The sequence below is a fragment of the Pan paniscus genome, chromosome X (assembly GCF_029289425.2).
Source record: "Pan paniscus chromosome X, NHGRI_mPanPan1-v2.0_pri, whole genome shotgun sequence".
Taxonomy (NCBI): domain Eukaryota; kingdom Metazoa; phylum Chordata; class Mammalia; order Primates; family Hominidae; genus Pan; species Pan paniscus.
The window spans coordinates 41,231,479-41,249,307 of NC_073272.2; the positions used below are offsets into that span (position 1 = coordinate 41,231,479).

At 47.0% G+C, this 17,829-nt stretch overlaps 1 long non-coding RNA gene across 1 annotated transcript in view; it reads right to left on the bottom strand.

Moving 5' to 3' along the window:
* The window catches only part of LOC117977635 (uncharacterized), a 65,413-nt gene extending 49,771 nt beyond the window's left edge, over positions 1–15,642 (bottom strand). The window contains exon 1 of the long non-coding RNA XR_004668807.2: positions 15,517–15,642. This is a non-coding gene — a long non-coding RNA (uncharacterized LOC117977635). The remainder of the gene's footprint in view (positions 1–15,516) is intronic.
* Positions 15,643–17,829: the final 2,187 nt, after the last annotated feature.

Here is a 17,829-nt window from a genome sequence, read left to right on the forward strand (position 1 = left end):
GGGGGAGAGAGAGGAGCATGTCCTCCTCCCTGTGTCTTTTCTTATTTTGCATTTCTCATTACATCCTCATGTCACGGGGCTGCTGGCTGATTTATAATTTATTGGTTTAGTGTCTCGCGGCAGGGAAAGGATGCTACGCTATATTTTTCAGGGACACTCAATTCAACTTTGGTGAAGCAGCCAGGGCCACAGCTGTGAGGGGCACAGAAGAAAGATGTGTGTGAGGATATGTGTGGCCACAGAGCCCAAGGTTGCCATGTCTGTCCCAGCTGAATGTCGTGCACTATTAGATACCAGCGTGGGCTTTTTGTTTAAGTGGAGGTTCTCTAATCAGATTTTGGAAATCCAATCTCAATCGGGCATGTGCATAACACAGTGACAATTTGGGGCACTGAGCTCCGAGGACTTGGTGTAGTCCTGCTTTGGACGAGTTCCCATGGCAGACCCTGAGACTGGGTTCATGCGGAAGTGATTTTATCAAGAATTTCTGCCAGGAAAAAGGTAGGAGAGCATATTCGTTCATTAGGGCTGCTATAACAAAGAACCACACACTGGCTGGCTTCAACATCAGCGATGTATTGTCTCAGTTCTGGAGGCTGGAAGTCTGAGATCGAGGTGTTGGCAGGGTTGGTTCCTTCTGAGGGCTGTGAGGGGAATCTGTTCCATGCCTGTTTCCTAGCTTCTGATGGTTTGCTGGCAATTTTGGGGGTGCCTTGGCATCAACCCCATCTCCACCTTCATCTTTTCATGGCATTCTCCTGAGTGTGTGTCTGTGTCCAAATTTCCTCTTCTTATAAGGACACCAGTCGTATTGGATTAGAGGCCACCCAAATGATTTAAACTTGATTACCTCTTTAAGAGACCCTACTTCCAAATAAGGTCACAGCCTGAGGTACTAGGATTTAGGACTTCATCACATGAATTCAGAAAGGACAAAATTCAGCCCCTAACAGGAAGTGAGGAGGTGATACAAGGACCCGGAAGAGGCCAAGCAAGGGTGCAATGTCAAATAAAGTCCCACAAAAGAGAACCAGGGCCCAATCCCACAAGGGATTCCTAGAGACAGGGGAGGCCAGTCACCTTCAGAGGTGTCCCAGTGGGGGAGCAAGGGAGCTGGAATATTATTTAAAGAAGGCCCTCAGAAGGACTTCAACTCCCAGACACTCCCAGCCTTCCTGGAATACAGGTTATATGGTTTGGATCTGTGTTCCCACCCACAAATCTCATGTTGCATTGTAATCCCTAGTGTTGGAGGTGGGGCCTGGTGGGAGGTGGTTGGATTATGGGGGTGGTTTCTCGTGGTTTAAAACCATCCCCCCTTGGTGCTGTCATTGTGATACTGAATTATCATGGGATCTGGTCATTTAAAAGTGTGTGGCACCTCCCTATTCTCTCTCTTCCTTCTGCTCTGGCCATATGAAGTGCCAGATCTCCCTTTGCCTTCCACCATGACTGTAAGTTTCCTGAGGCCTTCCCAGAAGCAGAAGCCACTATGCTTCCTGTACAGCCTGTGGAACCGTGAGAAAATTACACCTCTTTTCTTTATAAATTACCCAGTCTCAGGTATTTCTTTATAGCAATAGGAGAACAGACTAATACAACAGGTAACAAGGGTGCTGGCTGTGGGGAATTAAAACAACTGGAAAGCATCATGCATGAACATGGGAGAAGGCTCTCAAGGAAATGTGGGGAGCACTGACAGCATTTGCTGCGAGCCCCCAAGTTCCATGTCTACCTAGCCATGACATGGTGACTAACTGCCTCTGATAAGTAACCTAGTGTAGGTGGCAGACACATGCCTGTATCACGGCCTAGAGAAAAGACAAAAACAGGGAAACAAGAGCATAAATTCCCAGAAAAGCCTAGATTGCTATTGATATTGAAAAGCCAGTTGTTATTTTGGCTAGGCTTTTGTCACTGGTAGATTTTAACTGCAGCTTGAGGAGGGCTGGATGATGTACAGACAGATAAAAGACCTGGCCATTCCTGTGTGAAACAAGGAAAAGGAAATACACTTTGGGAAAAGTGGTTAGAATCTCTCTTGGGGTTAGAATCATGGTCTTTGATTGAATAACGTGGCAGAGTTTTGATTCAATAGTAATCCGATTTGGGTGGCACACCAATAATAAATTCTTCAGCAAACTGAAAAATTCTGTAGGGTAATAGAAAGCATTCGAACCCCATGGTTTTCATTGAATTAAATATGAAAATGTATCATACAATCGATATTGCAATATTTGATTCAATCAGCATTTCGGGATGGGAACCGTTTTCTTCCATTTGTTTTTATGCTGTCACAAAATATTTCAATTTGCTTCAGAATTTATTATTGACAAATCACCCTAACAGCCCTTGGGGGTTGGAGTGGGGAGCTTGTCACAGAGGATTGGCAGCTGAGAGATGTCGGGCCCAGAAAAATAGCCAGGGACTGGGGAATGCTCATGTGAAATTTCAGAAAGGGGCTGATTATACACAGCAAGGAGGGAGGTGAGGACATTTGTCACTGGGAGAGAGATGAGACAGGTGTCTTTCCTCTGGATGGGGCTACTCTTAAAGGGGTGTCTCAGCAGTAAGTGCGTGCCCTGGGTATAATTATGAGGCAGGCATAGGGAGTACCTCTGCCTCCTCTGCTCCCTGTGACCCAGGCCCCCGGAAGGAAAGAGTTTTCATCTGGACTCCAGGCATGCTATCTCTGTAATCCTGCAGTAGGTGGCCTGGTGCCATCTTATAAACACCAGTATGGAGTCTTGGAAACTTGGAACTGAGTCCAGGTTCTTCCACTAACTAGCTATGTGGCCTTGGGTGAGAGGTTGAACTGCTCTGTGTCTCTCTTTCCTTAGTGTGGAATAGTGGTAAATTCTTACCTTCCTTGTAGAGCTGTTGCAATTATTAAGTGAATGCATATTAAATTAATGTGTGTACCATGCTCAGTACATCATAAGCAACCAGTAAATGGAAGCTATCATTATTACTATTATTACTATCATCAGTTATCTATTGCTGATAGTTAATTCATACTCTAAAACTTAGTGGTTTGAAAGAATAATGATTATACTGATCAGTTCTTCTGATCGATTCTGGGGTCTGTGGATTTTGGCTAGGCTCACATAGGCATTCGTGGTCAGTTAGAGGCTCAGCTGCGGACTGGCTAGTCCTGAGTGGCCTTGCTCACATGTCCAGACATTGGCTGGCTGTTGGCAATGGTGGTGACAGGGTCATGGGTCTCTCAGCCCCCAGCAGACTAGTCCAAGCTATGACATGGCAGCTGGAGTCCAAGAGTAGCAAAAGGGCAAGCCCTGAAGTGCAGGCATCATTCAACTCTCAACTTATGTCCCATTTGCTAATGTCTCCCATTGGCCACATCATGAGAACAGCTCAGACTCAAGGGGTATAGAAAAGCTTCACCTCGAGATACAAAAATCCACATTATGAGAACATAGATTCAAGGAGGGGAAGAATCTGTGACCACTTTTGCAAATGGCTATAATCATTATCATCATAATTTCTCTGAAGGTGCTGATCATATCCCACCTTATGGAAAGCTATAGACATGAAAAACTTCCCATCAGCCTAACACTCCTTGAGGGCACAATATCTTTGCATCTTTTGTACCCGGCAAGGTAGCAATTCTGGAAAAATGCTTTCTGAATGAATTATCTAAGTAGAATTATATATGTTTATAAAAAGGAATATTTCTAGAAATGCATTCATACTAAAGAGTTAAGTCATCAAAGTGGCATGCCTCACGAGAATACTTGCATTTTTAAGCCAGTAGTAAGAAAGGAATATAGTATAACACAAATAGAAACTCTGGGTAGAATTTTAGGAACCATGGATGGGTGGCTATTTTAAAAAATAACTCTTTATATCCCTCAAACTGCACCATTTGACAACTTTCAACCCCACTTACAAGTAGGGCTGCCCTGCCTGTGGCTCCTGGGGAAAGGAGTAGCTGACAGACCTTGCTCCATTTCCCAGATCTTAATTGTCTCCCATGGGGTCTAGACTTTACCACCCCACTGGCTTCAAGCATGCTTGGGAAGAGGGACAAAGAGCTAGCAGGAGTTCATTGGAATTGAGAAGTGATGGGACTAAGGTTAAGCTGGAATTGAAAGTCTGTAATCAGCCAGCTGATGTTTATCAAAAACCTACTGTGTGTCAGTAACTATTTTGGACACCACGGATACAGCAGTGAGCAAGACAAAGTCTCCACTCTCATCCTAATGTCTGATTCAAAGAGATCAAAGCCAGAGCAAGCAGGAGACAGGGGCTGTCTCAGAGGAGTGGTTACCACATGTTCCAATCCTGAGCACTAGTTTAGGTGGTTAGAAGTCTATTCCATCTCAGCTACTCACAACCCCAAGCTCTTCTTCCAGGCACTGGGGACAGCTGCAACATGGCAGGCAGAACAAAACCCTGCATATTCAAAGCAGATGTGTGTAGCATGCCCAGTACATTCTAAGCATAGGCAGTAGTCACTATCTTGAGCATTTACATGTATGAACTCATTTAGTCTTCACAATAACACTATAACTGTATTAGTGGGCATTTGCTACATAACAGATAATCACAAAACCTTAGTGGCATATAGCACTCGACATTTACTTCTCGATATCTGCAGGTACAGCTGATCTGGGCTGTGCTGGGCTGGGCAGCTCTGCTGATCTTGCCTGGACTTGCTTGTGCACCTGGGGGTCTGCAGGAGCGAGCTGATCTAGACTGGTGGCAGCTGAGGTGACTCAGCTCTTTCCACATGTCTCACAGTTCAGCAGGTATGTCTTTATGGTAATGGTAGAGGCATAAGAGATTAAGCCCCATTGCACAAGCCCACTTCAAGCATTCTGCCTGTATCACATCTGCTCACATCCCATTGGCCAAGGCAAGTCACATGGCTAAACCCTGAATCTAGTGAGGCAGACCACTCTGTCCACTATAGGAGTGTAACTTTTTTCTTTTTTTTTTTTTTTTTTTTTAAACAGAGTCTCACTCTGTCACCAAGGCTGGAGTGCAGTGGCATGATCTTGGCTCACTACAAGCTCTGCCTCCTGGGGCTTAAGCAATCCTCCCACCTCAGCCTCCCAAGTAGCTGGGACTACAGTCGTGAGCCACCATGCCCAGCTAATTTTTGTATTTTTTGTAGAGACGGCGTTTCACTATGTTGCCCAGGCTGGTCTTGAACTCCCGAGCTCAAGTGATCCACCCACTGCAGCCTCCCAAAGTGCTGGGATTACAGGTGTGAGCCACTGCACCCAGCCACTTGAGGGTAACTTTTCAAAGTTACAAGGCAAAGGGCATAGATTTAGGGAGGGCTGAAGGATTGGGACCAATAGTGTGATCTACCACAAAGAAGCTGGTACTATCATTAAGCCCATTTTACACATCAGAAAACTGAGCACAGAAAGTTGAAGGTACTTGCCCAGGGTAGCACAGCTAGTAACTAGTGTATCCAGAACTTGACTCAGGCCATCTGCTCTTACTCACCCCCTCTTTACCATTTCACTTCTTAGCTCTGACTTAATCCAAAGATAAATCCAAGAGTATGGGATATATGGACTGTGTCTCTTTCAGGAAATCCTCCATAATTTTTTTTCCTCCCACCTTTGGTAGGCATTAAGCCACAGTACATTCAAGGATAGACTCCGAATCAAATATCCAGAGTTTGTAAATTGAGTGTTACCATTTGGATGTGGAGCCACATGCTTTAACAATTAGCCGTGCTGGATTTTGACATGTGGGGAAGCTGAAGAGCCTGATGAGGACACAGCCTGAGAAGAAGGCCTCTCTCCCTGACACTGAGGGTGAGGAGAGAGGGATGCTGGAGAGGGGTTCTAAGGCAGCACCATCAGCCAAACCAACGTTTTACTCAGAAAATTGTCTTGGTCCTTTTTAGTACAGAAGAGCAAAGACATCCCAGTGTTTCCTACCATGGAGTAATATACCTTAGAACATTTTTTAGAGTCACAATCCTTTGAAAATTTATGAAAGTTAAGAACCCTTCATTCAGAAAAATGTGCACACCCCACAATTCTCCATATAATAATAGGGGTATTGAGAAACCCATGTGTGTCCAGCATCTGTGATAGGGTTGTGCCATAATAATTTTAGGCTAGACCATTTGTAAAGCAGATGGCCATTTCAGCCCTGCAAATTTCAGTGAAGAGCACATAGGCTGTTTAACTTTGAACCACAGAACTTTCTGGCATACCTTTCAAGAGCAACTTGTAGCAAAATATACCCCTGGCTAGATTCCAAATCAAGAGGGGGTACTCCTTGAGGAAGAAGCTTCTGTCCTTCCATTCAGGCCTCATCCCAGCTACTCCAAAGATGTAACTGAAGGCCTACAACTCATATCCCTTCCTTCCCACAAGCCAGAAACAGAGTATCAGCCATGGTATTGTCAGTTTTCCCAGGGAGCCACAGATTTAGAATGATTCATTTCTGGCCTCAGTCCAGTTGGGAAAGTCTTTAGGGCTTTTCTGCTGTGAGAGGCAGTAGAGCACAGTAGTTAAGGCATGGATTCTTGGACCAGGAGCATGAAGAATATCAAATCAATCTCTTTCTCTCTCTCCCCCAACCTCCCTTCAGTCTTTCTCTCTCAGCTCTGCTGGTCCCTACTTCTGTTCCCATGTTGGCCCCATTCTCCCCTGCCACAGATAGGTTCTTTCCACAGAGGGGATGATGGCAGCTAGCAGCCTGAGCCCCCATCTTTCAACTTGCTATCAGAAAAGAAGAATAACCCTTTCTCACTCTCCACCAGCATTCATCTTTCAGATCTCATGAAGAGCTCCTGATTGACCCTGCTTGGGTCATGTGATGCCCTTGAAGCAATCATGTTGGATCAGAGGATAATATCTTATGATTGGTCGGGGCTGGGTCACATGACCATCTCCCCCAGACCACAGAGGATGGTGGAGGAGGAATTCTGCAATTGGAAGACTGGTGCAGGGCAGACAAAACAACAGACAGCCACTGTAATTATTGAGCACCATCATGAGAAACAGCCCTATAAAGCTCATTGCTGGGCTGATCCTTGGGATGGGATGTTGTGGGGACATAGCTTATCATATTGTAAGTGTCCCTCAAACATTAGCATGCTTCAGAATGAGGAGGGGGCCTTGTTTAAACACAGATTGCCAGGCCCCAACACTCAGAGTACAAATATAAGACTGTGTATTTCTACCAAGTTCCCAGGTGATGATGATGCTGCTGATGCAGAAGACACTTTAAGAACCACTGGCATAGTGCACATTGCCCTCTGTAAAAAGACCCACATAGAAGGTTCCCATCTTGTCTCAGTATTATACCACAATGAGTGTGGCTTCTGACCAACTGGTTTATTTTGATTTGTGTAGACACTATGAATCTTATAAATCATGTCTCCCTCTTGGGGCTGGCTGCTAGAAAGCTCAGAACTAACTGTGTGACCCACTTCTATCACGCGTAAGGGGCCACCAAGCCCCAGGTTCATCCACTAACCTTAACCCAACCTTCATTTTTTACTTTCCTGCTTGTTTTCCCTTTGGTCTAAAAAACGATTTGGTTAAAAGTGACAGAAATCAATTTGAACTTTGTTAAGTCAAAAAAAAAGGGGGGGGGGATGCAGATTTATGGTAAGGACACTGGAGTGTCCCCTGAAAGAGGAATGTGGTCAAGCCCAGGAACAGCTGGGACAAGGGTCTACTTGATCCCCCCACCTCTTATCATGACTTCTCTGTCATTTCCTCTATATGGCCCTCTCTCACTACAGCCCAGCTTTCTCCACAGGGTGCAAAACATGGTTGCCAGGCAGCTCCTAAGCTTTACCTTTTGAAGCCTCTGTCACCTGACCTAATGCTTGCCCCTATCCCAGGTTAAAACTCCCAAAGAACAGCTCTGATTGGCCCAGATCAGGGCAGATGCCTTAGCCTCAGGCCAATTGGCAGTGGTGTTGATAAGGAGGGGGGAGGGTCTGTGTCATACAAAATGGCTGTTCCTGCACTAGGTATTGGTTTGAGGGACTATAGTTCTCATAAAGGAATGGTGGGAGGACAACCTCACAGGTGCCCCAACCTCACTCTTTTTCTTTGTTCTTTGTTCTTTTTTTTTTTTTTTTGAGATGGAGTCTTGCTCTATTGGCAGGCTGGAGTGCAGTGGTGCGACCTCAGCTCACTGCAACCTCCGCCTCCCGGATTCAAACAATTCTCCTGCCTCAGCCTCCCGAGTAGCTGGGACTACAGGTGCGTGCCACCACACCCGGCTAATTTTTGTATTTTTAGTAGAGACGGGGTTTCACCATATTGGCCAGGATGGTCTTGATCTCTTGACCTCGTGATCCACTCGCCTCGGCCTCCCAAAGTGCTGGGATTACAGGCGTGAGCCACCACGCCCAGCCACTCTTTTTCCTAATCTATTTTATTTTGTCTTCGTATATCATATATCTTAATGTTAGCCACATGAAGTCATTTCCAGAGCAACACAGCTTAAGGGATAGACAGAAAGACAAGCAGGAACATATTTGTTGAATATCGTATAAGAGTTCTCTGGAGAAACAGACCAATAGAAGATAGATTCAATGTATATAGATACAGATACAGATATAGAGAGATTTATCGGTAGAGAGATTTTATTGTAGGGCATTGATTCCCCAATTATGGAGGATGGCAGGGTGAGGTAGCAAGTTGGAGACCCAGAGAGAGCCAGTGTTCCACTTTGAAGGCTGTCAAGCAGGAAGACACGACACAGCAGATGAAGTCCAAAGACAGTCTGCTATAGAATTTTTTCTTGCTCATGGAGGCCAGTCTTTTTGTTCTATTCAGACCTTCAACTATTTGGATGAGGTCCACCCACATTAGGAAAGACAATCTGCTTTACTCACTCTACAGATTCATATGTTAATCTCATCCAAAAACATCCTCAACAGAAACACCTAGAATAATATTTGATCAAGTATGTAGGCACCCCATGACCTAGTCAACAAATAAAATTAACCATCACAGAGATCTTTTTTAATTGACACAAATTCCATTTTATCTTATGTCTGAATCCTCAGCACCTAAACGAGTGTCTCATACGGTAAGAGCTCAGTAAACGTTGAATGAATAAATGATCAATGATATTTTTAGTGCCCTGGAGGGGAGGGCTTTGCCATTTAAGGGAACCCTGAGGTTAGGCCCTCTATAATGGAATGTGGGGAGTTATATCCTAATTCACTCAATATTTGTGTTCTGACTTTAATTTATTGGGTCTCCTTCATACCCTCAGTAGAGCAGTTTAGTGATTTTACATTTCTTTCCTCCTCAAATGACGGGGGCTGTGATGGAGAGACATACTTTTGTGACAGAGACAAGAATCTAGCCCTCTACTCAGCTTTAGGCCCCAGAATTCCCAGCTCACTGGGCTTCTGTCCAGGTGGTCTGAAAAGGAAACTGGACCAAATTGCCCACCTATGAGCCCAAGAGGCTGAGTGCACCATTCATGGCTGGTGCTGCCATGTGTCAGGTGGCCCATCCTGCAGGATGTCCCAGCAAAGTAATCAGATCAAAAGTGAGAACTTTCCACTCCTGGATCTGCCCCCCTGCATATGATCAGGGCAGGGGGTGTAAGGGCACACGTTTCTAGAGATGAGTTGTCAAATGATGAGCTGTTCCTCAGTTGAGAGCTTTGTATAGCAAAAGTTCCTGGCTAGCCACATTTGAAGGTGGCTCCAACACCACAACTGTGATAGAAGGCATTTGCAGAGATGCTTTGTTCAAATCCTATACTGAGACACTCAAAACATGTAGAGACTCTAGGCTGAAGTTGAAGAGTGTGACAGGAAATCAGCAATTCTCTGGTTTGCTGCACTGAGCCTCAGTTGTCTCATCTGTCAAATGGAGATGATTAGCATAGCCTAGTGTTGCTGTCATCATTCAGTAAGATTATTAATTTGTTTTTCAACCTACATTTATTGAGCACACACTGTATGTCAAGCATTGTGACACAGACATGGCCCCTGCTCTCAAGGCTATTTAAGGAAAATGAGCTGGGTATAACTGAGTTGTGCCTGAAGCAGTACCTTAGGGGCAGTGGCCACCACCATGACATGTGGGCAGGGTAGCAAGGACCCCCATGAGATCTGAGACCTGCAGTCACAGGCTGGAGTTCAGAAGCATGTTTGTCACCTTTGTGCCTTTGCCCTCTCTGCTGGAAAAAGTTGTGCAGCCAATGTGACATCACTTTGGAAAGAAAAGGTGAATTCTTTAGGAGAGAGTAGGTTAAATATAGTGAATGAAATCATTCATCTAGATGACTTGATGACCCCAGCTTTTTATGAGGGGCATAGAAGTGGAAGGTGACATGGCCCAACAAGCACAGCAGGCAGAACCAGATTAAAATTAAGTAGGCAAAATATCAAACTCCGAAATGTTTTAGAAAATAAATTTTAAGTTACAGAAGCACATAAAGAACACTTGTCATGAATGTGCATGCAAATGCACCAACAACAGAGCCAGGCACACACAGTCGGTGCTCAATAAGTGTACATTTCTAGGTATTAATTTGAGGGGAAGCAGGATGGCACTCAGGTAGAAAACTTGACTTCCAAGTCCAATCGGCCTGGACTCATCCAGATTTGCAATTTACCAGCTCTGTAATGTACCTTCACTGGCACATCCAATAAAAACTTGGTGAGCACCTACTATGTGCCAAGCACTCTCATAGCCCCAGGGGTACAGCTAAGGGGGAAAAAATAGACAAAAATCCCCAATTTTGTGGAGTTACATTCTAGTACGGAGAGACAGACGATAAACAAGTAAAAGATATAATATGTTGGAAGCTGATAAGTGTCACGGAGAAAAATAAAGCCAAGAAAAGAGATAGGGTCTAGGAAAGAGGATTGCTATTGGACATGTGACTTAACCTTTCTGAGCCTCAACTTTCTTATCTGTGAAATAATGTAAGATCTCACCTCACTGGACACCCTTGATGATTACACTAGGCAATATAGATAAAGTGGCTAATAGCGCCTGGGCCCTAAGAAGGACTTAGTGCCGGGACCCTCTCTATTCCTCCCTTCACATGCTGAGGCCAACAGAAATCACTTGACCAGTATTCAGAAGAAACATCTTCCTTGCAGCATTTCAGAATATCGCTGGCCATTTTTGTCTGTATCTATAGTAAGGCCATAATCTTGACATTAGAAGATTTCAGGCATTTGCTCTCATTTATAGGCAAGCACCCTAGGTTATGGGAAACACACAGACTTGGGAACCAGAAAGACAGGATTTCAAATCCTAGCTTCTTCGCCTCTGCCAGCTGTCAAACCTGGAGCCTTGGATTCATTGCTGTTAAACTAGAAATGATGGTGCCTACAGCAGAGGAGAGGGTGAAGGAAATCATACGCAGCACAGCACGGAGCACACTCCCTAGGTGTAGTGGGAGCACAGCCAATTACTGTTCCTTCTCTTCTACAGGCACCAGAGAAATGGATTGTCATCTCCAGAAGCCAGCTGGTGACAGCATCAGCTCCTACATCAACATGTGGCACCTGTTTATGCCTTACCTGGTATCAGTCAGGCACTGCCAGGCAACAGTCTTCACCCCAGGAGGTTCAGATAAACAGACCTGAATGTAGGGGACACGTGCAGGGGTGCTGACAGGTGAAAAGAACCAGGAGGGGATGCTGAGTACCCAGAAACTAGGAACAGCTGGAAGGCATTACCACTCCTAGGGACAAGGGGAAGGAGTCATGTTATACGGAAGCCCAGGGAGAGGTGGGACCTTGGAGGCCTCCAGAGGAAGCCACACTGAGGGATGGGCATTGCCTCCCTTACAGCAGGGAGGGAGCAAAGAAGAAATACCCTGACCTCTCCCTCCTGCCACCTCCAAGTTATTGCTCCCACTGGCCAAACCCAACTGAAAGCTTAGGGGGCCAGGTTCAGTGGTTCATGCCTCTAATCCCAGCACTTTGGGAGGCCGAGGTGGGAGGATCACCTGAGGTCAAGACTTTGAGACCAGCCTGGCCAACATAGTGAAACCCCATCTCTACTAAAAATACAAAAATCAGCCAGGCGCAGTGGCAGATGCCTGTAATCCCAGCTACTTGGGAGGCTGAGGCAGGAGAATTGCTTGAACCTGGGAGCCAGAGAGTGCAGTGAGCCGAGATCATGCCACTGCACTCCAGCCTGGGAGACAGAGCAAGACTCTGTCTCAAAAAAGAAAAAAAAAAAAAAAAGAAAAGAAAAGAAAGCTTAGCTGGCAAGGGAGCCCAGAGAGGCAGTCCACAGACCTTGGCCTCTGGGACATAGAACATGGGGGAAAAGAGTTGAGACCGGATCTTGGAGGGCAGAGGACAACCAGCACACATCTGTACCATGATGTTTGCTCTGAAAACACTCTGGACATCAGCTGTTCCTTTACAACAGTGGTTCTTACACTTAAACGTGCCCCAGAACCCCCTGCAGGGCTTGTTAAATGCAGATGCCTGGGCTCCATCCCCAGAGTGGCTGATTCCATATGGGGCCTGAGAATCTGCATTTCTAACAAGCCCTCAGGTGATGTTGATGCTGCTGGTCTGGGGGATCACTTTTTTTTTAATTTTTTCTTTTTTTTTCAGAGATTGGGTCTTGCTATATTGCCCAGGCTGGCCTCAAACTCCTGACCTCAAGCAATCCTCCTGCCTCAGCCTCCTGAGTAGCTGGGACTATGGTCACATGCCACCATGCCCAGCTAGGGACCACATTTTGAGAACCACTGCTTTGTAAAACAAGATTCCTGGAAAGCAGCTTCCCTTCTTCCAGAACACAGGCAACTCAGAACTCTCCATGGCCAGCCATCAGCAGCCCCCCTCATCTGACAGCCACAGGCCCACCAACCCTACACTCACCCTGTCCTTCCTCTTCTCCAGGTCTCATCTTCTGCCTGATCCCTGTTAAGCCTCCAGGGCCTGCCTGCCTGGTTGCTCCACTGTTGACACCACATGCGTGTGCACACAGGCACATGCACCTGCACAAACACACAGTCCGATTAGCTGCACCTGGATGCCTGGCCCATTTCCTAGGGGAAGATGACTCAACCACTCCTTGGGGCCCTGTAACATGCGGTGCTCAGGCCAAGAGGTCACGATTCCTGGTGACATGACATTGCCTATCTGCAGGCAGCCCTGCCACACAGTGGCTTCCCCTAACATCTTTGTGCGAGAGGATCATGCCTGGACTCCAAGCCATCCCAGTCTTATGAAACAAAAATTGCCCGTTCTGCATCAGCTAGATGGAATTGGAGTTTTCCACCACGGACAACCTAAAGCACCCTGACTGAAATGGAGCTTGGGAGAAAATATCTTCCCCGTGGGGATTTTTACAACTATCACCACAAAATGGGATGCTTACTCAGTCCAAAAAGGGATCAGTCTTCTCATGATTCCAGGGAGGGAGGAGATGAAGCCTGATCAGCCCCTACCAAGCCAGGATGTACGGCGTGTAAGGTGTGGCTCTGTCATGTTAGATTCACACCTGCAGCCCAGCTGTGGGGAGTCTAGCCCCCAGGAATGCTGAACTAGCCCTCTATCCATCTTCCAGGCCTCAGGTGACCTACTCAGAAAATTCCCCACCACTACTGCCACCATCATAAAGCCCAGGTTGGGTCTCTCTGGTTTCCATTAGTGTGCATCTCAGGATGCGAGTGTTTGAGATTGGCCCCTTTCTAGCTAGGAGGTCTCCAGATCTGCCCACCCTGCCTGTCCTGCTGGCCCAAGCTCAGCAAACCAACCCTCTCAGGGAAGAGCAGTACCTGCAAGTCACAGGGGACCCTGTTATGATCTAATCCCCTATTCTGCATAGCCAAGAGGTTATTCTGGTTCTTTTGTCCTGGAACAAGATGGTATGATCTGGGCAACTGGCATCGTTCACCACAACACAGGAGAGGTCACATTTTAAATACCTCCCTCAAGGGTATCCGGTGTCATCCTGGCCTCAAAAGTGCCCAGTTGCTGCTAGAACCTTGAGAGATACTTGCCGGTTTCCCAAGTGCCCACTTGTGTTATTTCTGCACCACCACCCCTAATCTTTTCCCCGATCATGAGTACCCCATCACACAATAATTGCCTACCACCAATCTTTGCCCTGATAGTGATCAGCCTTGAAACCCTGACACCAGAAGTTTCTGTGGTAAACCTTCCAAGAGAGAAGGAGGAAGAGGAGAGACTGTGGCCCATCTGCAGCCCGGCCTGGGCAGGGGAAGGAGGGTGCCCAACCATGGAGAGAGGGCAGCAGGCTGAGCCCCAGGAACCTGGGAGTCCCAGAAACCACAGGTAAGCATGGGGACAGAAAGGGACCCTGGGCAAACAGTGAGGCTGGTGGAGAGGCTTGGTGAGTTCAGTCCTGAGCCAGAGCCTGCCTAACCTCTGTGTGTCCAGACCCAGAACTGAACATGCATAACATGCATACATCCACATACTACACACACCACATATGCACCACACATACATATCATACACACACATACCACATACACGCCACACATATACACATCACATACACACCATACACACAAACATACCTGTCTACAGCTCCTTGTAAAATCCCAGTTCATAAAGCCATCTCTGGGATGCTTCCTTGATCAAACCCCCTCCCTCCTCACTGCCCAAATGCCATTTTTTCTCCCCCACCACTGCCCAGCCCCCCAGGAGTTGGGCCACTCTTTTCACCCCTCCTCCCACCCCAACCCCAGGCTTGTTTTCTTTTCCTGAGTGATTTTAGGTTCCCATCTGTCATCTTAGGTCATTAATCCCTAGACAGAAGGCCAAAGAAGCCTACCCCACATAGCCAACCCATTAACTAATTGCAAAAGGTGCCTGCGTCATATCACATTTATCCACTGAAACAGCCCCCTCGCCTGTGCCTCGCTTCCTGAGCTGCACTGATAAAAATGACAAGCCACCTGCTACTGCCCTGGATGGCATTGCCATGATGGATGACCCATGTCCTGAAAGGGTGGGGGTCAGCCACGGAGACTCATGTGGCAGGGTGATGAGGGGGCTGAGAGGTGGACAGGAGCGAGTGGCCAGCTGCCAGGGTAATTGTCTCCCCGACTGAGCATGATCTGAGACTTCCTGTGTCCCCAGATACTGCTGCTCAGCCCTGGATGCCCTAGACGACTGCCCGGGGATGGTCGGGCCTCCGAGGACAAGGACAGATGGGGAGGCCTGAAAGGCCCCCAGCCCCCGCCCCCCTCCCCCCACCTCCTCCGCCTGCTGGCAACTGTTCCCTCCACCCTTTCAGCTGCTGGTCACTGAGTCAGCAAGTTCAAGGAGACTGGCTTTTGATTGACCACCCACAGTCTGCAGGCAAAACCTTCTCTCTGACAGGGAGGCCTTGAATGCAGGTGGTCTCCAGAAGCTTCCCCTCCCCTCTACTGGGGGCTTAGAGGCCACACCAGCCCAGCGCAGGGACTGCCTGATGGCCTATTTCCCAGCAGGGATTGCCGGTGAGCCTGTGTGGGAGTGTGTGCGCACATCCTGCTTCTCTACTTCCAGGATCAAAATAAATTGCCTGATTGACAAACCTCCTCTGTAGTTCGTGTGCGCTGGGCCCGTGGGTCGTCCGTGGCTACAGATGCAGTCAGCTGACCTAATCCATTTATCTTATTTATACTGTATTCCATTTTCCATATGCAGAGTTAGGGCCTCCCGGATCTGTTATGCAAATTAGACATGATGATTTGCAAATGAGCAGAGGCCTGGCACTTTTTTAAAATTATCATTAAGAATGTTGCCACCCTGCCACTGGCAGGGAGGAGGGAGGCTGGAAGGGAAGAAATGAAGGCATGTGATCTAAAGCTTCCTTCTCTATGTGGCTGGTTGGCTCACCCCTCCATTCTCCCAGGCTTCTGAACCCCCGCTGACTCCTGTCTTCTCATATATTCACTCCATTGGAGGGAGCTGACGAGCACAGGCATCACTGGGGAGAAAGAAAAGGCTGGCAGGGGATTCACAAAGAGCTGAAAAAGGCCAGAGGGAGATGTCCAACAGCCGGGCTGCAAGTAGCCCTTGAAAGCTGGCACCAGCCATCCAGAGTCCCACAGCCCACTGCCTCAACCAACAAAAGACAGAGGCTCGCTGATGGATGTGTTACTTTTGTAGAGTGGGGAAGTGAGATGGGTGGATGCTGATTTTCCAGGGTTTTTCTTTAGGGCAAGCAAGTACCACCTGTAGGCTGTTCCATAGGATACTCCTCAATCAAATGGCCCCAGAACAAGCCTTGCACCACCAGATCTCATCCTGGGTGGGAACAGTAAGAAGTGCATTATAACTCACAAGCATGCAACTTGACAGAGTCTTTTTTCTCCCTCATTCTCTCCTCAAAACCCCCTTCAGGCAGACGGCTTGGTTCAAAACTACACCAAGTTGGGCCTTTAGCTTAGTCCTTAGCCATGACCTATAGCTCAGAGGTCAGCATATGGATGAGATCAAGTGAGGGCACTCGCATCTGAATCTTCTTCGGGCACTCCAAGCAGTACATTGAAAGTGAGGCGCCACGTATGGTCCCACAAGGCATCATGGAAAATGATCCATCTCTGGCCAGCCAGATGGGGGCCAGTTGGGGTACCCAGACTCGAGAAATGGGAAAGCATCCCCATGTAAAGCTCCTCCACACCGTCATCATGTTCCTTCTGGTTTCCCCTGCTGGGGCTCCTGGCAGTCTGCTGTGTTGTTTTCTAGTGTGGTATTTGAGAAAGAACCCTCATTTTAGTTCAAAGTTCTGCAGATTAATTTGAAGCCAATATCTTACTTTTTTTTAATACACTGGAGAAAAGAACATGTAATCCCAGCTTTTCCAAAAGCAGAGCAGAAGAGTTTAATAACAAAGTTGTATTTCACTTGGCAATCGGGGAAAGCTGCCCCTTTTCTTCCAAGCGTCCTTGTTTATTGTTCTGTTCCTAAGAATATCCAGAAGAGACATCTCCAGGGCAGCAGGCACTCTTTCACCAGGAATTTCAAAAATGGCATTCGAAACATTTTGCCAAGAGTTAGGCAAATGCAGGCGGGTCCCCAGCATGCAAATTATAGTGCCAGACATCAGGAACAGTATGGAGAGTTGTCTCTGACAAATAAGATGATGTTTGCAGAGTTTTTAATAAAATTAAATACAAGATCCTGAAGGAGATAATGCCAGATTTAACCCCAACGTGCCTGGTTTGCATTAAGAACCCACATACCTCCTTGCTATCCCTCTGGCTCTCAACACAAATCCAAATCTCCTTTGAATCTTGTCTTAATGTGTTTCACGAAGGGCAAGCCATCATTGGTGACCAGGCGGTGTTTTTAATTACTGTGTTCTGTTCACTTCTGTAAGGTGCTGTTGTTATCTTTCCAGCAGATACTTACAAATATGGCTTCTTTGGAGGTTCCCTGTGATCTCCACAAGGACTGCAACTGCTAATGAGAGCCAGGCAGGGCCCCAGCCAAGGGGGCCACTGATTATCAAGCCAAGAAACAACCAGACTCAGAAACTAATGAGCAGGCAAGGAGACCAAAACAGACTAAGAATATGGAGCACAGCACCAGAGAGAAAGGCCACCAAGACAACCTTAGGAGGGAGACGGAGAGGGAGATAAACTTTAATTCTATCAGAACATACAGTTGCTAACAGACAAGGCAGCTGTGTTGGTGAGAGCAGAGGGAGCTTTTTATTGGAGGCCTTGGAGATATGGCTGCAGCCCATCAGGGAAAGAACATGTGGGACATAAAAGACCGGATTTATTCCCCGAAGGCTCTTCTGACGTTGGGAGCCAATGTTTGAAAACCAGGTCTCTCCCCTGCCATTATTTTCCCTGCTTGAGATGACACCTACCCACCTTCCACAGGTCTACAAATCT